The sequence below is a fragment of the Callospermophilus lateralis genome, chromosome X (assembly GCF_048772815.1).
Source record: "Callospermophilus lateralis isolate mCalLat2 chromosome X, mCalLat2.hap1, whole genome shotgun sequence".
Classification (NCBI taxonomy): domain Eukaryota; kingdom Metazoa; phylum Chordata; class Mammalia; order Rodentia; family Sciuridae; genus Callospermophilus; species Callospermophilus lateralis.
Genome location: NC_135325.1, coordinates 26,912,771 through 26,930,730, shown reverse-complemented (window position 1 = coordinate 26,930,730; position 17,960 = coordinate 26,912,771). Strand labels below are relative to the sequence as shown.

The following is a 17,960-nucleotide window of genomic DNA, read 5'->3' as shown; positions in this document are numbered from 1 at the left end:
AGGGTGGATGTTACCCCTCAGATTTTTCCAGAATTCTGAGTTACTTGTGAATGAAGGATTCCCAACTCAAGCTGCTGCCAACTCCAAAAAGGTTCTATTGACTCCTCTTACACATGAAGTTCAAGGGGCAGCACCAAAGCAAGCGGTGTCTTACAATCAATTTCATGTGACCTTCTGCACAAACTTGGTTGTCAGGCAGGTGCCTCCCTCTCATAACAGTAAGAGTTCCTTTCTCCCGACAGCTTGTGAGCCTTCAGTCCTGAAAACATCAGCGAAGGTCAAAATGTATGTGGGACACACGCTCAACCCTGAACCAACCCTGTGGCCCAGAGTACGGAGCATTCTATTGGCCATGCGTGGCTCAGAAGCCCTTGCATAAAGGGTGCCAGAGAAAATAAGGAATATCTGGCTGCACCTCTGACACTATTTGTTAATAGTTTCAGTCTGAAATGTCTCCAGAAGGCTCATGTGTTGAAGGCTTGGTCCCCAGTCTATGGCACTGATAGAAGGTGGCAGAACCTTTAGAAGGCAGGGCCTTGTGGAAGGAAGGGGATGCTGGGACCCTGGCTCCTTTTTGTCTTTCTCTTTGCTTCTCAGCAGCCATGAGGTGAGTGGCTTCACTCCACCTCACACTCCCCCTCCCCCATGATGCTATATCTCAGCACAGGCCCAAAAAAGATGAGGCCAAGTGACCGTGGACTGAACTATCTAGGACCACAAGCCAAAATAAACCTTTTCTCTTCTTAAGTTGATTTTCTCAGGTATTTTGTCACAGTAATGGACAGTGACTAACACACTATCTCCATATGCCAATTGTTCCAGAAGCTTCTGAGCTGCTAGTGAAGGCAGATGAACACCACTGTTGGTCAGGCACGGGGACACTAAGGAGTGTTCCCCTATGGCAGATGCTTTTTGTAGAGACACTATTTCCATCTTGTCTGCATCTCCAGAGGCCTTCCACTGTAGTACATACCGGTTAAACCCATCAATGCCAGAAGCTTCTCTTGGGGCTGGACAACCCACTCCGTGTCTCCTCAGGTGGGACTACTCTGAGGCAGGCTGTGCACTTCTCCCAGAGTTGGCCAGTGGAATTCAGTTCCGGTTGCCCAGGGCAGTAACTCGCTTGACAATGGACCCTCTCTTTTCCTTACCTTCCAAATAAACTGGTTTGACACTCAATCCCTGGACTACGAATCTGCCTTCCGGAAAAGGAAAACAAAGCAAGACAACTAACTGCCTTGAGGCCTAGAAATCACTGTTTGATTCTAAATCTCCCCCAAACAACTGGCTCTTCATTGCAGAATCCAACTAGCACAGCACTAATGCTGCAACCAAGAGAAACCCCAAGTTCTGCTGTCCCTAAGGAAGAGAGAGCCAGACATTTGAAACGAGAAGTGAGTCTGGGCCTCAACTTCACCCGTGGCCTAGTCCAACTTCTTCATGGAAATTCTTTTTCCTGATCTGAAAATGGTGGTTCCAAATCACATAGATCTCCTGGGGTCATCTGGGACAAGGTGAGGGGACAAGCCTTTAGAACCAAAAAGACGGTGACACACCAGTGCCCTCCCAGGGAGCTCAGGGCCAAGTTGTCCTCTGCTCTAAACCCACAGTAGTGAAATTGTGTGGAAAAAAACATCATGCAGTGTCCCCTCCCCCACCCCGCCACCCCATCAACAGCATTTTCTTCCTGTGTTATACATTTTGACTTTTCTTTACCTTATTTTACCCCGCCATCCTCCCCCCCATTATCTTATGTCACCCGTGGTCTTTTAATTACTAAGCACGTTGCAAAAGATCAGCACTCTGGGCCTGTTAGCATGATGAATGAACAATTAAAACTACCTAAGCGATGATGCCAATTCCAAATTTTCCACGTTCAGCCCTGGCAGCGTGTTCAGTGGTAGGGAGGTCAGCCCCTCAGCCAGAGGGCTGGGCCCTTCTGAGGGCCAGGGGAACCCTGTCACGACCTCCACCCTCAGGTAATCATGGGCCCCCAGAACCTCACATGCTCTGTTTAAAGCAGCAGAGGAAACTTCTCTACAACCACTAGATCCTATTGAACGGATAGCCCTGATCCTTTAAGAACAACACCATTTAAAAAAATTCCAGCCCGTTGGCTAAACTGTCTAGATGTTTAAACTACAAGCAAGCGAGGGACAGAGTCTGCCTAACAAGGTTTTATTGGGAAGTCTTTTCACAAGAGCTACAATAAAGTATAATGAATGCTGAACTCCAAAATATGCTTTCATTCCAGGTTCATATGTGTTTAAAATGTAAGGAAGGGATAGCTCTATTTTTAAGATTTCAGGTGTCAAGATTCCTGGGACAAGCTGGGCCCAGGGGTGCATGCCTGTAATCCCAGAAGCTCCGGAGGCAGAGGGAGGAGGATCATGAGTTCAAATCCAGCCTCAGCAACTTAGCAAGGCGCTAAGCAACTCAGTGAGACCCTGTGTCTAAATAAAATACAAAATAGGGCTAGGGATGGGGCTCAGTGGTCAAGTGCCCCTGAGTTCAATCTCCAGTACCAAAAAAATAAATTCCTGGACAGGTGAAGTAGGCATGGGCATTTGCTCCACTGCCCATTTCTGAATAAGGGAAATCAACAAGGGAAAGCAGCTGATGGGCCAGAGAAAGGAGATTTGGGGTGTGAAAGTTTTCAAATAGTCACTTCCCAGCACTATCGTCCCTTGACATATGCCATATTGAAGGAAAATTTTCTAAATAAAATGCAAACCTAGGCCAACCATCTTCCACTCAGAACTGACCTCCTGTGGGTTTCCCCTAACCCTCTGCAGAGGCCTCACCCCTTAGCCAGCAGGACTTTGGCTCAACCTGGAAACGGAGGCCCCTCCCGCACTTGCAGAATCCAAATGCTTCCGGCAGAGATGAGCAGAGAGAAAACCATCTGATCTGTTTATAAGGAAGTACAAATGCCCTGAGTTGCACTTACCTGAGGACAGGTGTGTCTTAGATTGGGTTCTCCCAGAAGCAGACCCTGAGTCAAATTCAAGCATGTGTAGAGTTATCCCTTGGCATCCATGTGAAACCAGTTCCAGTAACCTCCCCTCACCCTTGTGGACCCCAAAATCCCTCATATAAAATGATATGGTGTTTGCATCTAACCTTGTTGTGGTTTGCATATGAGGTGTCCCCTGAAAAGCTTCTGTGATGATGCAGAAATGTTCAGAGGCAAAAGGATCAGATTATGAGAGCTGTCACCTAATCGATGGATTAATCCACTTGATGGATTAATTAATCATTTGAATGGATTCATGGGTGAGAACTGTAGGCAGGTGAGGCGTGGCTGGAGGAAGTAGGCCAGGGGCATGCCCTTAGGGAATATATTTTATCCCTGACTCTTCCCACTCTCCCTCTCTCTCTCTCTCTCTCTCTCTGCTTCCATGGACTGAGCAGCTGTCCTCCACCGCACCCTTCTGCCATGATGTTCTGCCTCACCTTGGGCCCAATGCTTATGGAGTTGTCTGATTATAGACTCAACCTTTGAAAACATGAGCCTGAGTAACTTTACCTTCTGTAAATTGTTCTTGGCAGCCACAAAAAGCTGACTAACACAAAACTACATATATTGTCCTTTGTGTGTGTACCAGTGCCGGGAATCAAACCCTCGGCCTCATACATGCTAGGCAAGTGCTCTACCAACTGAGCTACGTCCCTAACCCCTCCTATATACTTTAAATCATCTCTAGATGATGTATAATATCTAATACGATGAAAATGCTGTGTAAATGATTGTTATCCTGTATTATTTAGGGGACAATGACAAGAAAAAAAAATGTGTACATGTTCAGTACAGATGAAATTATTTTTCCAAATATTTTCAAACCATATTTGGTTGAATCCCTGGATGCAGAACCAGTATGAAGAGCCAATGACAGTTTATTCAATGATTCTGGAAAGGGACCTTCACCAATACAAGGTTATTTAATATCAGTGATTCATGGATGTGGGCAACTGGGACTCTGTTTCACTGGGAGAACTCTGGGACCTAGAGGGGCAGCCTCAGAGCTACCCGAGAAAGGTGCAAGGCCACACATCAGCTTGTGAATGGCAAGTTACTTGCTTAATTGCCCAAACCTGGGGACAGAGATGGTCCTTGGACCAAACCTAAAAACAAACAAACAAAAAACTTAGTCAAAGAAATGTTCACAGGACGCAGCCTTTGAACACTAATGCTGTCCACTAGGCAGCCACTAGCACACGGGGCTATAACATTTCAATCAACTAAAACTCAATAGAGCGGGAGTGTGGCTCAGAGTAGAGGGCTTGCCTGGCAAGCACAGGGCCTTGGGTTCCATCCCCAGCATCACAAAAAAAAAAAAAAAATATATATATATATATATATATATATAGTTGGGCGTGGCAGTACAGGAGGCTGAGGCAGGAGGATGTCAAGTTCAAAGGCAGTCTCAGGAACTTGGCGAGACCCTGAGCAATTTAGCAAGACCCTGTCCCAGAATAAAAAATAAAAGGGCTGGAGATGTGGTCAATGGTTAAGTGTCCTTGGTTTCAATCCCTAGTGTGTGTGTGTATGTGTGTGTGTGTGTGTGTCATAAAATAGCAAATGTGGCAAAACGTTAGTAGTTGTTGAATCAAGGGTGGTATATTTATTAATCTGTTTTGTGTTGCCAGAATAAAATCGCACAGACTGAGTAATTTACAAATAATAATAGAATTTATTTCTGATGATCTGGAGGCTGGGAAATCCAAGTTCAAGGCATCGGTAGGTTGGGGTCTGGTGAGGGCCCAGTCTTCACTTCCAAGATGGAGCCTTGAAAACTGCATACTCCAAGGGAAAGGAATACTGTTCCTCACATGGCGAAGAGCAAGAGAGGACGGGAGGGGACCTAAACTTGCCCTTCTATAATAGCACCCAATTCCACCCATGAGGGGGAAACACTCATGGTCTTAAAGGCCATTTCCTCTTAATATTGTTATATTGGCAATTAAATTTCCACACGAATTTAAGGGGGAACATTTAAGCCAAAGCAGGTGGAGAGGGTGAGCAGATGTTTCTTTATTCTTTCAACTTCCCTTTGCTTTAAAATGCAATTATTTTGTAAAAGTTCACTGGCACACCAGAGTAGAATGAACTACAGCTTCCTCTCTCCAGTTCAATTCTGATAGTGATTCCACTTCCTTTTGAAATTCTGCAATCATGACAAGCCCTATGGGCCCTCTTGCTGGAAGAAGCACCTCCATTCCCCACACACCCCCAGTTGTTTCTAGACTTACCCATGGTGCTGCCTCACCTGTGCCCTGAAACTGGTCCCTGTGGTCCCTCTGCTCTGCCTTTTCTCACTACTCATTATGCAGCTCTCTGGCTGATGCTGGGAGGTCTCTACAAATGCCCCATGATCTGAATGTCTCTGAATGTGGCCATGTTCTGCTGATGCTGCTCTCTACAATGCCCCAGATCAAAAACTACTCCAGAAATGAATAAAAAGTTACTACCCTCCTTAATTCCCCAAGGCACAACTAAGGCAAGCATATAAAGTTTAAGAATTGATTAGTTCAGGATAGAGCACCTCAATAAAACTAAAAGTAGAAGGAAATTTTCTCAATTTGAAAACATCATCCACAAAAACTTACAGCTAATATCCTGCTTAATCATGAAAGTCTGATTGCTTCCCCCCTAAGACCAGGAAGTGGACAAAGATGTTTATTCTCATCACTTCAACTCAACATTGTACTGGAGGTCCTAGCCAGTGCAATAAGGCAAGAAAAAGAAATAAAAAAAGTTTAAAAAATTGGAAAGGAAGAATTAAAACTATCTCAGTCCTCAGATGAGACAATTGTGTCGGCAGAAAATCCAAGGACTTCTACAAACCACTAGAAGTGATTTAGCAAGGTTACAGATGTGAGATGAATATACAAAAGCCAATTACATTTTTATTTGCAAAGGTGGCAAAATGTGTGGGGAAAAATTGTTGTACAATAGCATTTTGGAAACCATCAAATATGTAAGAATAAACTGTCTCACACTACCACTGTTCAAGTCACCTCTCATGTAGTACCCCAGTGTCCTCTCAACTTCTGCTTTCGTTCATGCTGCCCCCCTACACACACACACACACACACACACACACACACACAGCAAATGTCTTCCCTGCATCTCTCTGTCAGGATAAATCAGGCTTACCTCTAAGTTTGAGGTTGGAAGTCCTTCCTTCTCTGTAATATTGCTTTTTTTATTCTGGCTTCCCAGGACAATCCTTTGGACTCTTCCTAGATTATAATTCTACAGCATTAACAAGAGTGGAGAGAGTGTGGTCACAGATGGCAAGTCTTTGCCTCAAATTCCCATTCCTCTACTTAATAGCTGTGAATTTAAGCAACTCAAAGCCCCTTAGTTCTATCTTTTTTTGTTAAAAATTATATGTGTGTGTTGCAACATCACAGTGTACCTCATAAATATATGTGATTATTATGTTTCCATTAAAAGGAAAATTTTAAAACAACAAGAAGAATGCTCATCTCTGTAAGACTGTTTTGAGCCCTGAAGAATGTCATGTGTGGGAAAGAGTGCCTAACAGGGTAAGTGATTCTCAAAGACTCTGAGTGTTTGTTAATAAGCTTATTGTTATTTGGCTTTTCTTCTCAGCAGGACTCAAAACTTTACAAAGGCAAGACCAGAATTTAGCTCAGAGTCTCATACCCAAAAGGCCTTCTGTAAAGGGTTTGCTCATTATCTATGAATGTATCCAATGGGGCCATGTTAGTCCACCAGAAGGGGAAATATATCCTTGGTAGGTGAAGTGTCAGGGCAATACTCAAATTTTCAAATGAGTGGGAGGCCACTTTAGACTCCACCTAAAGATCTGTTTGCCTAGTACCCACAGTGCTTCAGGATTCCTTGCTTGTATAGAGCTAACATTCTCTGTATCTTTGGTTACTTTCTTCATCTTAACCCTTTGGAGGAACCCAGCACCTGAGGGTAAGGAATGCATCTTATACTTTTTGCTATCACACACAGTCCCAGTTCAGTACCTCACCTCAGTGTGCATCTCTATAAAATGGGTATAAGAATTGTGCCCAGAAGATAGTTGTAAGTATAACACCCATATTGGATTTTCAGATCCTTTGTTCCATGAAGATAATAAATTTTAAAATCAGATGCCCAGGGCTGGGAGAGTGGCTCAGTGGTAGAGTGCTTTCCCAGCAGACGGAGGCCCTGGGTTCAAACCCCAGTACACACACACACACACACACAAAAGTCAGATGCCCAATAAATACCTGCTAAATATATTTGAATGATGTTGGGCTTCTGGATTCTCATCTGTAAAATAGGGATAAAACTACCCTCTAAGTTTGAGGTTGGAAGCCTGAGGATCACAATTTCAGCTTAAATATGACTATTCATGTAGATAGAGAGCTTAGCCAAGCACCTAGCACTAATAAGCAGTTAGTAAATTTTGGCAATGGAAATGGATTTACTGTGATCCTAATGAAGCTTAAGCTTTAGGTTCCTCACACACCCTGAGCCCTTGTGAGCATGGCTCAGGGGTAGTAGAGTGTTTAGAAACTGTGCAAATCACTGTCTGTTTCCAATTTACTTCTTCATCACACCTCCCATTGGGTCAGATGGTGGAAGAGGAGCTATTTGCAATCCGACTAAGGGGAATTGAAATGAGGATACGGTTATGGTTTGGGGGCCATATGGTGTTCCCCAAAGGCTCCTGTGTTAAAGGCTTGGTCTTGAATGCAGCAGTGTTCAAAGGTGAAACATTGAGGAAGTGATTGAATCATAACCTTATCAGTATATGAGTCCATTGATGGATTCCTAATTGTTTTTTTATTTTTATTTTTTGGTACTGGGGACTGAACTCAGGGGCACTTAACCACTGAGCCACATCCCCAGCCCTATTTGGTATTTTATTTAGAGACAGGATCTCACTGAATTGCTTAGTGCCTCACTTTTGCTGAGGCTGGCTGTGAACTTGCCATCCTCCTGCCTCAGCCTCCCTAGCCTCTGGTATTACAGGCATGTGTGGTGATGTTTTGCCTTGCCAATGACCCACAGCAATGGAGCCAAGTGATCATGGATGGACTGAATCTTCTGAAACCATGAGCCAAAATAGACCTTTTCTCCTTTAAACTGTTTTTCTCAGGCATTTCGTTACAGCAATAGAAACCTGATGAACAATGAATTTTTGTTTAAGGGTTTGCAGACCCTTCAATGCAGAGTTGGTGCTAGCCATCACACAAAGCAGGGCAGAAACAGCCTTCAGGAATACTGCCGCCCTCCGGGCTGGCTCGCTCACACTTGAGACATGTTCAAACATGCATGCTAGAGGTTCTGTCACAGTAGGAATGTACCTGTCCTGGGTATCTTTTGCAACATAGCAAGCCATCTCAGAACTCAGTGGCTGAAAACAATAGCAATCATTTGTTTTGCTTCCAAATCTGCAATGGTCAGGGTGTGGCAGGGACACTTGTCACTGCTTCACATAACATCAGCTGGAGTGGCTCAAAGGCTGGGGCCCAGAATCCTCTGGAGGCTCCTCGCTCATATCTGGTGGTTGATGGGGGTTATTGGCTGAGATCTTAATTGCTGGCTTCTCCATGTGGCCTGGGCTTCTTCACAGCGTGAGAGGTGGGTTCCAAGGGTGAGCATCCCAATGGCAAGGTGGAAGCTGTAGTGCCTTATGTGACCTCCTTTGGAAGTCACATAGTGTCACTTGTTGTTGTCACAGACCCACTCAGATAAGGCCAGGAAGACAAGGCCCCACTTCTCAATGAGAAGAATGTCAATATCCCCTTATAAGAAGAGCATGTGTGATAGGAAATCTGGTTGTGACCATTGTGGAAATATAATCTGCCACAGAGTCCCAGGGCCCTGTATGTAGTGGGGACAAACAAAGCTTGAAATGCACAGGATTTATTGGCATTTGTGTGCTTGTAGGACAAAGAGCTATCAAAGTCCTACAAACACAAGTTGCATCTGTCTGAAAAGTGGTCTGTTCTCTGCACCCCCGTGTTTCCAACAGCATCTTAGCATATCGCACACATCTTGTTCTGACGGAGTCTGGTGGACCCAGAAACAAGTGGTACAGAAACTTGTTATCAAAGCAGTAAAATGGCCTGAGGAAACAGGTGTCCCTGAGGCAAAACTACACAGGCTCATCGGCACAGCAACGTATGCAGCAGAAGAAGAATTTTATTTTATTATTCAATCATGTACCTTATTCAACTATGCAACTATTTCATTATTCAACTATTCAATGTATGTAACTTAATTTCATGATAATTATGTGTGTGTGTTGTTGTGGTTCAGATATGGAGTCTCTTAAAAGTCCATGTGTGAGACAAGCAAGAAGGTTCAGAGGAGAAATGATTGGGTTGTGAGAGCCTTCACCCAATCAGTGGATTAATCCCCTGATAGGGATTCACTGGATTGGTAGGGGGTGGCTAGAGGAGGTGGGCATTGGGGGTGTATTTTGGGGGTATATATTTTGTATCTGGAGAGTGGAGTCTCTCTCTCTCTCTCTCTGTCTCTCTCTCTCTCTCTCTCTCTCTGCTTCCTGACCACGTGAGCTGCTTTTTTGTACCGCACACTCCTGCCATGACATCCTGCCTCACCTTGAGCCCCAGGAATGGAACCTGCTGTCTGTGAAATGAGACCTCTGAAACTGTGAGCCCTCAAACTTTTCCTCCTCTACAGTTGCTCTGGTTAGGTGTTTTAGTCACATCAATGAAAAATCTGACATATATATATATATATATATATATATATATATATATATATATATCAGATTTTATATTTGCCATTTTGTATTTTTTTTAACCTGGGATTGAACTCAGGAGCACTCTACCACTGTGCCCCATCCCCAGCCCTATTTTGTGTTTTATTTAGAGACAGGGTCTCTCTCAGTTGCTTAGGGCTTTGCACTATTTCTGAGGCTGGCTTTGAACTCGCAATCCTCCTGCTTCAGTCTCCGGAGCCACTGGGATTACAGGTGTGAGCCACTGCACTTGGCTTGTATTATTTTTCTTAAGGAGGGGCCCCTCAAATGAACGTCCTCATAGACACAGTCGGCTCCTGTTGGCTGTTATTATTAATATATCCTGATGCTAATAGAGATGGTGCAAGTAGCAGCTTATAGGTGCAAGAAGGTGCCTGAGAAACACCAGTCAGTTCAGAGTGGTTTCCTTCTCTTTTCAGGCTGAAGGCACGGAATGGGATTCTAAGAGCCAGCCCAAGTACCACAGACTGAGTGGCTTAAACATTAGACAATTATTGTGTGCGCGTTCTGGAGACCAGCATTCAAGGTCAAGGCGCTGGATATTCCCTTTGATGCCTCCCTCCTTGGCTTGCGCATGGCCACATCTCCCTGTTCTTCAGTTGCTCCATCTTTGTCCTAATCTCTTTGCAAGGACACCAGCCACACTGGATTACAGCCCAGCATCAACAGCCCCATTTTAACTTAATTACCTCCTAACAGACTCTAGCTCCAAATACCGAGGCTCCTCCATTTACCTGTGATTGCTTCCCGACCAGATGTGTGAGATGCTGGAAAATGCATCTCACACCCCTAAGCTCCCCGCACCCTGCTTCAGAAGCACAGCAGAGTGGGGGCTGTCCCCCCCTCCTGATGGGTGACAGGGCTGAGCGGAAGCCGAGCTGGGTGCAGGGCCAAAGAGGATGGGCCCACCGAGCTGTGGCCAGGGCCAAGTCCCGAGTCCACACCTCCGAGTGTGGTTCTCTACTGAAAGCGCATCCCTTGTGCACCATCGCAGACCGAAAAATCCCCAATCCAACCGTCTAAGTTGGGGTACAGTCGCATTCTGGGGTGCTGGGGGCTAAGTCATCTCCATAGGAATTGCGGTGGGGGACCCAATTCGGTCCCCATAGATTCTCAGCAGGCAGAGGACAGCCCCAGCCGCGGAGGAGCTGCTCAATTAGCACTTGCAAGCTCCTTCAGCTCTGAGTCACCGGCGGTGTCATCAAAGGCCCGAGGCTCCTTCCGATCAGCCAATAATGCTAAGTAGTCCTGGCACCGGGAGCCCGCGGCCTGGCAGGAGAATCGCCGCCCTCCGCCCAGAGGAAAGCCCTCAGAACCCGGCTCTGGCAGCGGGAGTCCTTCATGCTCTATTTTAAGACATTTGCAAGCGCTGCCTACGTGGCTCCCTCCCAGAGGAGACATCCTGGCTTTGCACGGGGGAGGCATTTCTTGGCTCAGGGCAGGCTCTGGGGACCACCTCCAGCGCCATCTTATCTGCAGCCCCTTGGGCTCAGAGCTGCACCGGATCTGCACGGTCTCTGATGCAATCGTGACCGGGGTTTCCACTCCACGGAGGCCGCCTCCACCCACGCCAGCTATCCGACTGTGTGTCCAGGTGATCCCCACCAGGACCCATTCACTGGCTCCCTTAAGAGGCAAACTGATCTGATCTGATCTAGATCAGATGCCAGGAGTGACTGATTCCCGGAAAGCCAAGATGCCCGGCTGGCCTTGTGGCTCAGCTGCTACTCCGATGAGCATGTACCGTGTGCCGATCTCTGTGCTAAGAACTTGCTATAGCACCCCAACCTTGACAGCACCGTTGAGAGGTGGATATTATTGCCCTTATTTTACACCTAAAGCAAGTGAAGCTCCCGGATGTGAAATGACTTATCCAAGGTCACACAGTTTGGGACTGCAAAGGGTTCAAACTCCAGACTTTTCCAAAACACAGCCCTTCCATGAGTCCATGAAGCCCCCCGCTAGCCCATTCCACACAATCTCATCTGGAAAGCGGTTGAGAGGCTGTTCTGCCCAACTCCTTTATTTTGCAGGAGAACATTATGGCTCACACTGGAACAGCCACCCCCAAACCATTCTCAGTCCTGTTTTCCTTTGTCTTCTACTATAGAAGCTGGAAAATGTAAATGCTTCTCTTCCTAAATTTTCTTATAGCTGGGCAGAGGATTTGTGTCCCAGTTCTGGCCAATGAGTTATAAATAAAACTCACAAGTTTCAGGGCTGGGGTTGTGGCTCAGTAGTAGAGCACTTGCCTAGCATGTGTGAAGCACTGGGTTCAATTCTCAGCACCACATATAAACAAATAAAGGTCCATCAATAACTAATAAAAATTTTTTAAAACTCACAAGCTGGTGCTTCCAGGAAAAAGAGAACCATTCTCTATTACATCAACCGTCCTTTGTATTCTCCTTTCTTCCTACCTGGAATGAAGGTGCCATCCCTGGAAGTACAGCAACTATTTTGCAGCCAAGAGGATAAAAGCCCCATGTTAAGAATGGAAGATCAAGAAAATTGAGCCACAGCTATTATTAATCTCTATACATAATACTAACAGAAACATTGTGGGACAAGGTCTTTTGGGCTCAGAGAGCCCCCATGCATAACCTCATTTGTATGATGGGAATCCTAATGCCCACTTCACAAACCTCAAAATGTGCTTGAACAGGGAATGAGACGAGGTTTGCCACAGCACTGGGGAAACTGTTCAGCACTGCAAACATGTTAGACATTTGTTGTTGGGCACCAGAAAAGACATGGTGGTGGGGGTGGTGGCAATGGAAAGGGAGAACTGTATGAAAGAATCAAACGGTTGTTTTTTTCTTTTAAAGTGCTTCTTAAAGATTCTGCATTTCCTATAAATGGTCAAAAAATATATGAAAAAAAATGCTCAAGATCTCTAGCAATTAGAGAAATGCAAATTAAAACTACACTGAGATTCTATCTCACACCAGTCAGAATGGCAATTATCAAGAATACAAGCAACAGTAAATGTTGGCGAAGATAGTGATCACTCAAACACTGCTGGTGGGACTGCAAATTGGTGCAACCACTCTGGAAAGCAGTATGGAGATTCCTTGGAAATCTGGGAATGGAACCACCATTTGACCCAACTTTTCCTCTCCTTGGTCTATACCCCAAGGACTTAAAAACAGCATACTACAGGGACACAGCCACATCAAAGCTTATTGCAGCACAATTCACAATAGCTAAACTGTGGAACCAACCTAGATGTCCTTCAACAGATGAATGGATAAAGAAATCCTGTAATGCCAGCAGCTTGGGGATGCTGGGGCAGGAGGATTGCAATTTCAAAGCCAGCTTCAGCAAAATGAGGCACTAAGCAACTGAGACCCTGTTTCTAAATAAAATACAAAATAGGGCTCAGTGGTCAAGTGACTTTTAGTTCAATTCCCCAGTATATCCCCCCCCCCAAAAAAAGAAAATGTGGTATATATACACAATAGAATATTACTCAGAATGAAATTACAGCTTTTGCTGGTAAACGGATGGAACTGGAGAATATCATGCTAAGTGAAATAAGCCAATCGCAAAAAAAAAAAAAAAAAAAAACAACAACAAAGGCCAAATGTTCTCTCTGATATGTGGATGGTAACCCATAACAAGGAAGAGTGGGGAGGGGAAGTCTAGAGGTCCATTGGATTAGACAAAGGGGAATGAGGGGAAGGGGGATGGGAATAGGAGAGACAGTGGAATGAACTGGACAGAACCTTCCTATGTTCATATGTAAACACATGACCAGTGAAACTCCACATCATGCACAACCACAGAATGGGAAGTGATACTTTATGTATGTGTAATGTGTCAAAATGCACTCTATTGTCATGTGTATCTAAAAAGAACAAATTAATTTTTAAGAAAGATTCTGCATTTCCTGTCCCCATGGGTCTTGATCTCCCTCATCTGATCCCTGATGCTTCAGGAAGGAGGCTCATTCGATTTCCGAGTCCCTGGGGGCCTTTGTAGTTCCTGATTATATGACCTTATTAATACGATTCTGGCCACACCTTTGTGGCAAGGAGGTTGAGGGTTCGTATTTTATAATCCTCAAAGGCAGGGGACCCTTTTCTGAGCTGTTTACTTGTGGGCTTTTGCCCCCCTTCTCTCTGACCACAGACCACATAGAGCCCACCTCTACGTCACTGTGGATAAAGGAAAGATGTGAACAGGTTCTTGCTGAGCCCTCTGTGAAAGGCATTGGGATATATATCATTTGTCATCAAAACTGCCAAGCAGAGCTGGGTGTGGTAGTGCACACCTGTAATCCCAGTGGCTCAGGAGGCTGAGGCAGGAGGATCTCGAGTTCAAAGCCAGCCTCAGGAATGGTGAGGCACTAAGCAACTCAGTGAGACCCTGTCTCTAAATAAAATACAAAATAGGACTGGGTATGGGGCTCAGTGGTTGAGTGCCCCTGAGTTCAATCCCAGGTACCAAAAACACAACAACAAACTGCCAAGCAGGAGCCTCATGCTGACCAGATGGTGAAAAGGCCTGAAATTCCTGGTTGACCTTGACAGAGACCACCTAGTCCTGCTTTGGCAAACAATGTGTGAGGCAAAGGCCTCCTGTAGACCGTCCTTCTTCCCGGTGTGCTTGGTATAGTCCTGGATTCCAGAAAGTTCTCTGGCAGCAGTTGAATGGAACTCACCATCTCAGGGGACTGGAAAATAGGTGGGAATTGAAGCAGAATGTAATGGGGACACTGGGACTTGAGATTAGGCCCAGGGCGGCTGCCGCAGGTCCACCTGCTAATTCACCTTCTCTGTGCATCATCTGGTTGCTGGAGAACTTGGAGGGGAGATAGTCTAGGTCTCCTCCAAATCCCAAGCTGGAGGCTCAGGGAAGGGACCATTCCCCTGACAATGATAAAGTTGAGCAGAAAAGCAGCCCTTGGGGACAAGGGGGCCGGAGCCTGAGCCAGCAGAAGAGGCCAAGAGTGCTTGTTAGTATCCACAGAAGGTGTCAGGTCGTGGCCAGGGACTGAGGAGCAGACAGAAGGTGGACAGGGGATGGGAGCAGAGATCCTCTGCAAATACCTGTCCAAGACCAAGCCTGGGCTGACAGGCGACAGTCTGCCATTGTCTCCAATTGTAAGAGGGTCCTGCTTCCTGGGAAGTGGCCTCACCTGATGCTGTGGCCTGTGGCAGGCTGGCTGCCCAATCAGTTCCACTCAGCAAATAATTCACATGCCCTGACTCTTGGACCCTGATCCAGCTGTAGTGTGACTATTGAAGTCTGTCACCAAGGGGCCTGCTGGGCCACAGCCAGGACTACCAGTTGCTCTGGTCATACTGCTAGAAGGGCCACACGAGGTGTAATGGACATTGACAGTGTTCTACCCTAACCCCCTCAGCATGGATCTTCTAGAATATACCATGTTCTGCGAGCTCATGCTATTCTTCCTGCTTCTCAGGGCTGAGTGAGACAGTCTGGTAGTCCCCAGACCAGCCCTTGGTGACAACACACAGGAGTTGGTAGAGAATGACTCCCACCCTCGCTTGACTCCCAGAGGTACCCAGTGGGATTTAGCCCATCATGCACCGTGGGAACACGTCTCAGCACACTGCACGTTGGCTCCCCTCAGTCCCCAGTCTGGCTCCTCATCCTCTGGCAGTGTCACCTGAGATCACTTCCTACATACATAACCTGACCCAAGTCCTTGCCTGGAAGACAGTTCCATTTCTCCTGGCAGGTGAGGATGCAGGGACAAAGCATCATCTCTGAAGCAGACAGTGGGCCCTACCAGACAGCAAATCTACCCACACCCTGACCTTGGACTTCCCAACCTCTAGAACTGTGAGATGAATTTCTGTTTGTAACCCATCGAGTTTATAGCATTTTGTTACAGCCTTGGTCTCTACGCCTCACCTGGCCACCTCAGCCTGGCAGGGCAAGGCGGCCTTCCATTTGAGGGCTGTCCATTCATTCTTGGTCTATTGCTGTTTGAGCCAACTTTTTCGCTGCTGAGACTAAAAGACCCGAGCAGCACAGTTGTGGAGGAGGAAAAAGTTTATTTGGGGCTCATGGTTTCAAGGTCTCAGTCCACAGACAGCAGGCTCCATTCCTCAGGGCTGGAGGTGAGGCAGGACATCATGGAGGAAGAGTGTGGCAGAGGGAAGCAGCTCACATGATGATCAGGAAGCAGAGAGAGACTCCACTCTCCAGGTACAAAATACAGACCCCACAGCCACGTCCCCAATACCCGCTCCTCCAGCCACACCCACCTGCCTCCAGTCACCACTTAGTGAATCCCATCAGGGAATTAGCTCACTGATTGGGTTAAGGCTGTCACAACCCAATCCTCCTCCCTCTGAACTCTGTCGCATTGTCTCCTACATGAGCTTTTGGGGGACACCTCCTATCCCAACCATAACAATCACTAACTCACAATTACTGTCATGTGCCAGTAAGGCATAAGGACATAAGGACATACGGACATAAGGACACTTCCATCAACAGCAGGCCACATCTGCAACGGTGGTCCCACCAGATTATGTCGCCTAGTGATGTCATTTGCATCTCGGTTTGTGTCGGTGCACTCTGTGATGCTCACACAATGATGAAATCACCTCGTGGTGAATTCTCAGAAGTGTTGCTGTAGTGCATCTCCACACGACTGTATTTGCATTGTAAATGAGACTATTGAAGGGAGAAAATTTCTCCAAAGAAATTATTTTCTAATGAATAGACAATGGCAGTTGATGATATTTGGAAACAGAGTGAAGAGGCCTTCAACCCGAGCCTCTCCACTGAAACTCGCTGCCTGCCTGACATGCACGAGCACTGGGTCCAGCTCGGATTCTCAGTCCCAGCCCCAACACACACTTGCTCTTCCATGTTTATATGCCCAGACGCCCTTGCAAAGAGTCATATATGCAAAGACACATACCTGAGCGTAAATGCTCCCCTGGGTCTGCCGCATGCAGACACGAAAGCCGCCTTCTTTCTTCCCTTCCCCCAATGGGCCCTGTCTGCATGCCACTGTGAATGGAGATGCTGTGTGATTGACAGGTCAGCCAGCAGCTTATATTTGGTGGGAATCCGAGATACCATTACCATGGCGACCACAGTCCCTTGCAACTCTGTTATCTTCCATGCTCTGGGGACCTGAGTTGCTATACCTGGGAGACTTTCCTTCTGGAAGCCACTCCTTTCTCGGGAGCGCCTTTTAATTTTTCCCCCAGGGCCTTGCTTCTTTGGAGCCAGTTGACTTGACACCTCCCTCCGGCTCTCCCTCTGCTAATGGCGAGGGAGGTTTTAAGGAGAGTTGTTATGCTTTAATCAAGCTCTCAGTCTCCTGGAACCTTTCAGCTACTCTCCTGGGGCATCTGACGCCATGCCCAGCCGAAGAGAGTGAGAGATCCATCCCTTCTGCATACATAACCCTGGGACTGAAGCTACAATCCCAGAATCTTTGCACTAGAAAGAGGTAATGGTCACTGGCATTGGTCAGATCCCCTCTGCTATGGACTGAATACTTGTGTATGTTCCCCCCCACACACAAATTCATATGTTGACTTTTTAACCCCCATGGCCATGGTATTCAGAAGTGGGACCTTTGGCAATAATGAGGTCAGAAGGGTGGGGCCCTCATGAATGGGGTTAGTGCCCTTATAAAAAGACCTCAGAGAGCTTCTTGGTCTCTTCTCCCACATGAAGGCACAGAGAAGATGGCCATCTGTGAACCAGGAAGTGGGCCCTCAACTGACACCAATCTATCAACACAGCACCTTGATCTTGGATTTCCCAGCTTCTAGAACTGTGAAAAATAAATGTTGGCTGTTTATCATTTACCCAGTTTATGGTAGTTTGTGATGGCAGCACAAACAGACCAAGACACCCCTTCTTCAAAACTGAAGGACTCTTACTCCTTCAGCCATTGGGGTGTGTGCTGCTGATGTGTCTCAGGGAAAATCTCTCTCTAGGAAGAAACCTAAGTCCAAGAGAGCTGCCTTACCGAAGATGAAGGTGCCTTTCCCTGGGGGCACACCACTTTCAATGACTGGCCCACCTGAGGGTACAAAGACCCAGTCCCCTTGGCTCAACTGGAGACTTTTGACTAGTGATGACCCTTCAGAGGTATCCCCAGCTTTAAGAGATCCTGATATTTAGGCCACACCCTAGACCAATTAAATCAGAAATTCTGGATGTAAAACCTAAGCATAGTATTTTCTTTAA

The 17,960-nt window shown here is 46.3% G+C and overlaps 1 pseudogene; it reads right to left on the bottom strand.

The window, feature by feature from the left end:
• Positions 1-16,841, bottom strand: part of LOC143639382 (protein Red pseudogene) — a 164,980-nt pseudogene extending 148,139 nt beyond the window's left edge.
• Between the last annotated feature and the right edge of the window lie 1,119 nt (positions 16,842-17,960).